The sequence below is a fragment of the Dioscorea cayenensis genome, chromosome 10 (genome assembly GCF_009730915.1).
Source record: "Dioscorea cayenensis subsp. rotundata cultivar TDr96_F1 chromosome 10, TDr96_F1_v2_PseudoChromosome.rev07_lg8_w22 25.fasta, whole genome shotgun sequence".
Lineage (NCBI taxonomy): Eukaryota > Viridiplantae > Streptophyta > Magnoliopsida > Dioscoreales > Dioscoreaceae > Dioscorea > Dioscorea cayenensis.
This window is the reverse complement of record NC_052480.1, coordinates 11,859,142-11,865,031: the sequence shown is the minus strand read 5'-3', so window position 1 is coordinate 11,865,031 and position 5,890 is coordinate 11,859,142. Positions and strand designations below refer to the sequence as shown.

General features: G+C 36.2%; 1 long non-coding RNA gene across 1 annotated transcript; it reads left to right on the top strand.

Moving 5' to 3' along the window:
* Positions 1 to 3,219: 3,219 nt before the first annotated feature.
* LOC120269990 lies at positions 3,220 to 5,474 on the top strand. The gene is made up of 3 exons (XR_005539532.1): positions 3,220 to 3,408; positions 4,039 to 4,088; positions 5,381 to 5,474. It is a non-coding gene; the product is annotated as an uncharacterized LOC120269990 (long non-coding RNA).
* Positions 5,475 to 5,890: the final 416 nt, after the last annotated feature.

Here is a 5,890-nt window from a genome sequence, read left to right as displayed (position 1 = left end):
AACTCATAGTCGAAGTACAGAAATATTCACAAATTTTCCCAAATAATTATACAAAAAGAAATGCAAAATTTCATGACCTCACTTTAGATAAAAATAAACCAATGGTTTTAAAAATAACAAATAAACTATAATAAGCAATAATCCGGGTAAAGAATAAAACAAAATACGGAGTTCATAATCAATTGCAATAATAAAATAATAATTAAACAAGCGAATAATGAAATATTTATTTTTGTAAAATAATTAAGCATAGTTAGATAATAATTATAATAACAATAAACCATGCATAACATTTTTTAGGAACTTTTATAATCTCAAAAGTGGAAATTTAGAGATGGATTGCTTACCTGAAAAAACCTTTAAGCTCTTGAACTTCACCGGACATTAAAGGTGCAACTTTTTGGATGGGTCCTATACTTATAGACATTGAATTATATCTAAGTCTTTAAAACAAAGAAAAATTTAAAGGAGGGTCTATAAGCACGTTTAGCACAATATATGGCAATAAGGCATATCCTTACAACCTTGCTATCAAGAACATAAATCCCATGCGAAATTTCTAAACCAGAAATGCATGAGAAAATAAACACACAAGCCTTACAATTAACTATTAAAAATTATCCCTGGGCATAAGCCAACACGTCATTATCACAAAGTGAATATGAACAAGGTACCAACTTAACAAAACATGCATTATCCCTTTGCTTCTCCTCTTAAATCAACAAAGAATAAGCCTGCCTAACTGAAGGTAGGGGTTTCCATCATGAGATCTTTTCCACTTACAACAATATAGCTCTCATTTAAACCCATCAATAGCTACATTAATTTCTGATTCTCATCTAATCTTTGAAACTCTTGAGTAACACCACAAGTGCACTAAGTTAACTTGCCAAGTGATTGAATTTCATGCCATAACCTCTTGAACTTGGTAAAATAGGAAGTGATAGTGCTAGAGCCTTGTCTAATTTGACTCAACTCTTTCTAAAATTGAAATAGTTATTGACCATTCAGATGCCCAAATCTTTCTTCTAATCCCAACCAGATTTCACTAGTAGTGATCATATACACAACACTCTTAGAAATCTCCTTAGATAATGCATTCAAAATCTAGGATATGACCATACTATTACACCTCTCCCAATTTAGTAATTCAAGAGAATTAGAGGCTGGTTTCTTGCATGAACCATTCACAAACCCTATCTTGTTCTTTTCTGTCAGTGCTATCTCCATACCATGTTTCCAAGAACAAAAGCGGAACCCATCGAAGGCTTTAGAAATCAAAAGCATCCCAGGTTTATTCGAAGGATGTAAGAAGAAAGCATCTGAAGAATCTAATGATGTTCTTCCTCCTAGAGGGAAGGTTTCAACCATTGAATCAAACAACATAAATAAAATAGCTTCTCACACACAACAAGAGATGAAATATGCCACAAGATCTTGATGAAAACTGATCAAAAACTGAAAGAAACTAAACTTATAGCTTTAATGCCATGTTTTTCTTTGCCAAGATGAGCGGACCAGCCACTAAGAAAGGCAGGGCGTGGACAAGGCCTCGGCGGAGCAAGTGGGAGTGGGGCCCGCGCACACATGGGCGCTGGGACCACCCACATACAACCACTACTCACACTCCCAGAAATGTGCCCTCACCCAAGATTCGAACTTTCACCACCTGTAAAGGGTTCTATTGGAGACCCGGTTACCAATAGACCACTTGTTCATTGGTAGCTTTGATGCCATGTTGGAAGTGATAAAAAAGTTTATTAAAGCTAATAAGTCTGCCTCCATCTTCAATGACTTAATCTTCCTTGATGAGATCCAAATATGAGGAAAGCTCCGGTGCTAAAGCTTCAGTAGTGAAAGGAAATGAAGAAAAAGATAACAATCTAGCAATGGAGAGACGAAGACATTGAGTGTTTCATTGATCATGAATGGTAAAGGAAACCAATTGATGAGCTTGCATAACTAATCCAGCTCAGCATAAGCACATCCTAACCGTGAAACTGTGTAACTAACTCCTGCTGACATGTAATGAATGTAACTAATTCTTGCTGACATGGCAATGGATTTAACCGTGAAAGAACATTTGAATCGTGCTCCAACCTTTTCAAATCAATGAATCTTTCTTTAGTTGAATGTTCTCCTTTCTCTTTTCTGTACAATTTCAATAAACTAATCCTTCAACATGTTCAACAGTTTGCTTGTTAAACCTTGTTCTCATACATGGGAGTGCGGCTTCTAAGAATCTTGCCACGATGTTATCCAGAACTTCCTCTCCATAAGTTCGGATTTGATTCACCACTTCCGTTGTTCTACAGACATACTTTCACACATTCTCACTCTCTTTCATGGTTATTTCTCGAATTCAAGTTTGAGTGTTTGGAGTTTCATTACAATCACATTGGAGGTCTCTTGGAACAATGTCTGCAGTATTTTCCATGTGTGCTTGGTCGACGTAGCTGGTACAACACGAGAGAACAAAGTCTCATGCACAGCCTCTTGTATGAGAAATATAGCCTTTGAATCTCTCTTGAGATTGTCCCTTAAGTGTTGCTAGTCATCCTTCTCAGCGAAGCCCTTGTCCACCAATTACCACATCTCCTGTGATTTGAATGAAGTGTGCATTTTAGTAATTGCTCGTCATCCTTCTCAGCGAAGCCCTTGTCCACCAATTACCACATCTCCTATGATTTGAATGAAGTGTGCATTTTAGTACTTCAGTGTTCAAAGTTCTCCCCCTTGAAGATGGGAAGATACTGCTGGGAACCATTCCCTGTATATGGACCTAAGGCCATGAAGACACTCTGAAGTGAGGTGTGTGCTGGAGATGACAGATGGGTGGAGCGTCTCTGATACCACTGTTACTGAGCATTAATAAGAGAGGAATGAGGAAAAATAGAGAAGATTTATTTCCCTGTCAAAGAGCAACTGAATATTACATATATGAGATTGTCTTTCTAATCAAGGAATACTTAGCACATCAAGTGAACTCTCAAGATCATACACAATATTTAAATTGTGGACGCCGCCAACCTGGTCCCTACACCTTTCATTTGTCTCCTTAAAAACTTAGTTAAGTGCTAACCTTGTTTACCTTACCCCTTAATCCTTTCTTCTTCTTCTTGTCACCATGCTTTGGGAGTCTTTCTAGAGAGAAGAATTCCCGGAGGAATTCCGGAAGCCATCTTGTCATGGTCCCCTTCTTGGCCGAATGTTTTTCACCCCCATGGTCATCTCCTTTCTTCATTCCTCCATCTCTCTTCTTTCTCTCCACTCTCCCACTTGTTTACTCCTTGGAAGTTGAAGAAGAAGGCCATCCATCACCGGAGTTCGAGTCTCCACCGGTGGTCTTGGCATCCGAAGGTGAGGAGAAGAAGAGCAAGTAGCCGCCAGGCGTCCTCCAAAGGCAAGGTAGGCTCTCTCCTCCTCTTGTTGATGGTGGTTGTCTTGTTGCTTATGTTTGCATGGGTTGTTGTTTAAAAATTTTTTTGGTGCTTATCCTTGCATGAAAAAAACCTCTCCTTATGCATGTTGAAACCCACCCTTGTGCCTCTTGAGTATCTTTAGTTCTTGGTCTCCATGTTACATAAAGTTTTATTCATGGAACCATCTATATGTTTATACCATTTTTGCTTGAAACCCAAGCCAAAAACCCAAGTTTTTTTGCATGCCTAATGAATGTTTAGTTTTTGTAGTTTTGGCATGTGTGTTGGACCTTATATATTTTTTTGCACCCTTGTGATTATATATATATATATACATGCATGCATGCATGCATTGATCTACTACTTGTGCTAGGAGATTTATTTCCATCCTTGTTTCTCTCACCTATTGTCCTTGTTCCTCTTAATCATTCTATGTTCCCTTCCCACATCATTGTTATTACCGCTAGTATTAGTTTTTATGTTAGATCTACTTGTAGATACTTTCATATTGTTGTTGTTTTAATGGGGTATTTTTAGACTATCTTAGCATGAACTTTGGTGCTTGAACTCTTCCAAATATTCATGTATATTTGGTTGGTTTTCCCTTGGATTTTAGGACCACCTTGAGCATCATCTTGGATCTCTTTTTGAATTTAGGATCACCAAGTAAGTAATCCCTTAAACTCTTGTATTTAAATTTTGTTGTTTTGATTTATTTTCATGCGAAATTTCTGAAATTTTGTTTGCATTTATTCTTAAAAAAAAATTGTTGTGGGAATGCCATCTATTTATGTCTTGTGTTTTTAGAGGAAGAGAAGTTCTATACTTAGTTGGAACCATAGTGCTATTATTTGCCAAAACTTATATATGTTATTTCCTTGTTACTTCCAAACATTTAGCAAAGTAATTATCTTTTTTGAAATCTTGTTTATTCCCAATAACCAAAAACTTAAGATTTATTAAGTGCTTGAATCCTTGGTCCACCTAACATCAACTTGAATTACCTATATATTATTTGGTTATACATTTATCCCTTAAATATCCACTTGCCTTTATGTCCTTGCCTATCTCCTTCCTAAAATTTTTAACATCTTTGTTTTGACAATATTTACTTTGAAATTATCTTTCTAGCTATTTTGGTTTTAGGTGGCCATTTTTCTTAAATTGATGAGATATATTAGACCTTGTATTTTTACAAATTTTAGTATATTATTGTATTAATGCATTTCTTCCTTGAGATTGGTCGAATAATTATTTATTGGTTTCACTATTATTTATATTTGTGTTATTTTTATTTTTATTTTTTTGTAAATCCTTTATTTTTCTTGAATTTTTGGGAAATATTTGTGAAATGTTGTTATTTCTCCAAAGTGAGAACCAGTGCTTAGGTTTGGAAAAAAAGTGAGTATTTCCTTTTTACATTATTTATTTATCTGTTTATTTAATTATTTACTTTACTTTTATTAGATGAATTTTTTTGGAAAAATACTTGTGGATATTCTGTATTCTTGGCTTGGAATTGTATCTCGAATTTTTTTGGTCTCCAAATGAACAATATGCAACCACATCGTTGGGGGTTAAACCCTCGACCTTGTCGACAAGTAATTTTGGAAAAATGAGACTCGCAGCTTTCGACCGTGTCCGTTCGGTGAAATAATCAACGGCCACCGTTATTCGGGTCTCGGGTCACCGAGGGTAAATAAATGATTTCGATTATTTCGGCTCGGGTCCATCACCGAGGGTAAACAAATGACCTTTGGCACTTTCAAAGTGAATTTGGAGTCATACTTTGGATATTGTATTTATTGTTTTACCTTTGATTTTGTTTACACTATTTTGTGCTATTGCATTATTTTTTTTTGTGTGTGAAATTTTCAGACCTGAACTTTTGCTTCCAGTTTGTTTTGGATTACTTACTGGGCTAGTAAGCTCATGGATTTACTTTAAATCCTTTTCAGATCAGGAGCAGTAGACCTAGGGATCTTAGAAGACTTCCAGTAGATGCCTTCTTTGGAATTATGTTCTGTGGCTTATGTATTTGCATTTGTTGTATTATTGTATAAGGACCTCCTTGTAGGTCATACTGTATTTCTTTCGCCTTGTATTTGGGTTTGGTTGTAAACCTTCAGTTGTACTCTTATTTAGTATTTTGTCAGTTATTTTCTACTCCTAGTTTGTGTTTAGGTTTTGAGGCCTTGCAGGTTCACTGGGCCCCGCCTTGTGGGTCTGCGGCCGTTTGTCAGCGCACCAGGTTCGGGGCGTGACATAAATATACTTAACTCTAGTACTAATATGCCGACTAGACACAATGTATACCATATCTCATTATATGCACTCATAACAGTGTTGATTCTGTAGTTGTGATTGGTTGTTCAAAGTTTAATGCTTTTTCACATCCCAACCATTGTTAAATAGCTCCAAAACCCAACCAACGGAAAGTTGTTGCTACCACCTCCAAGCATGGAGTA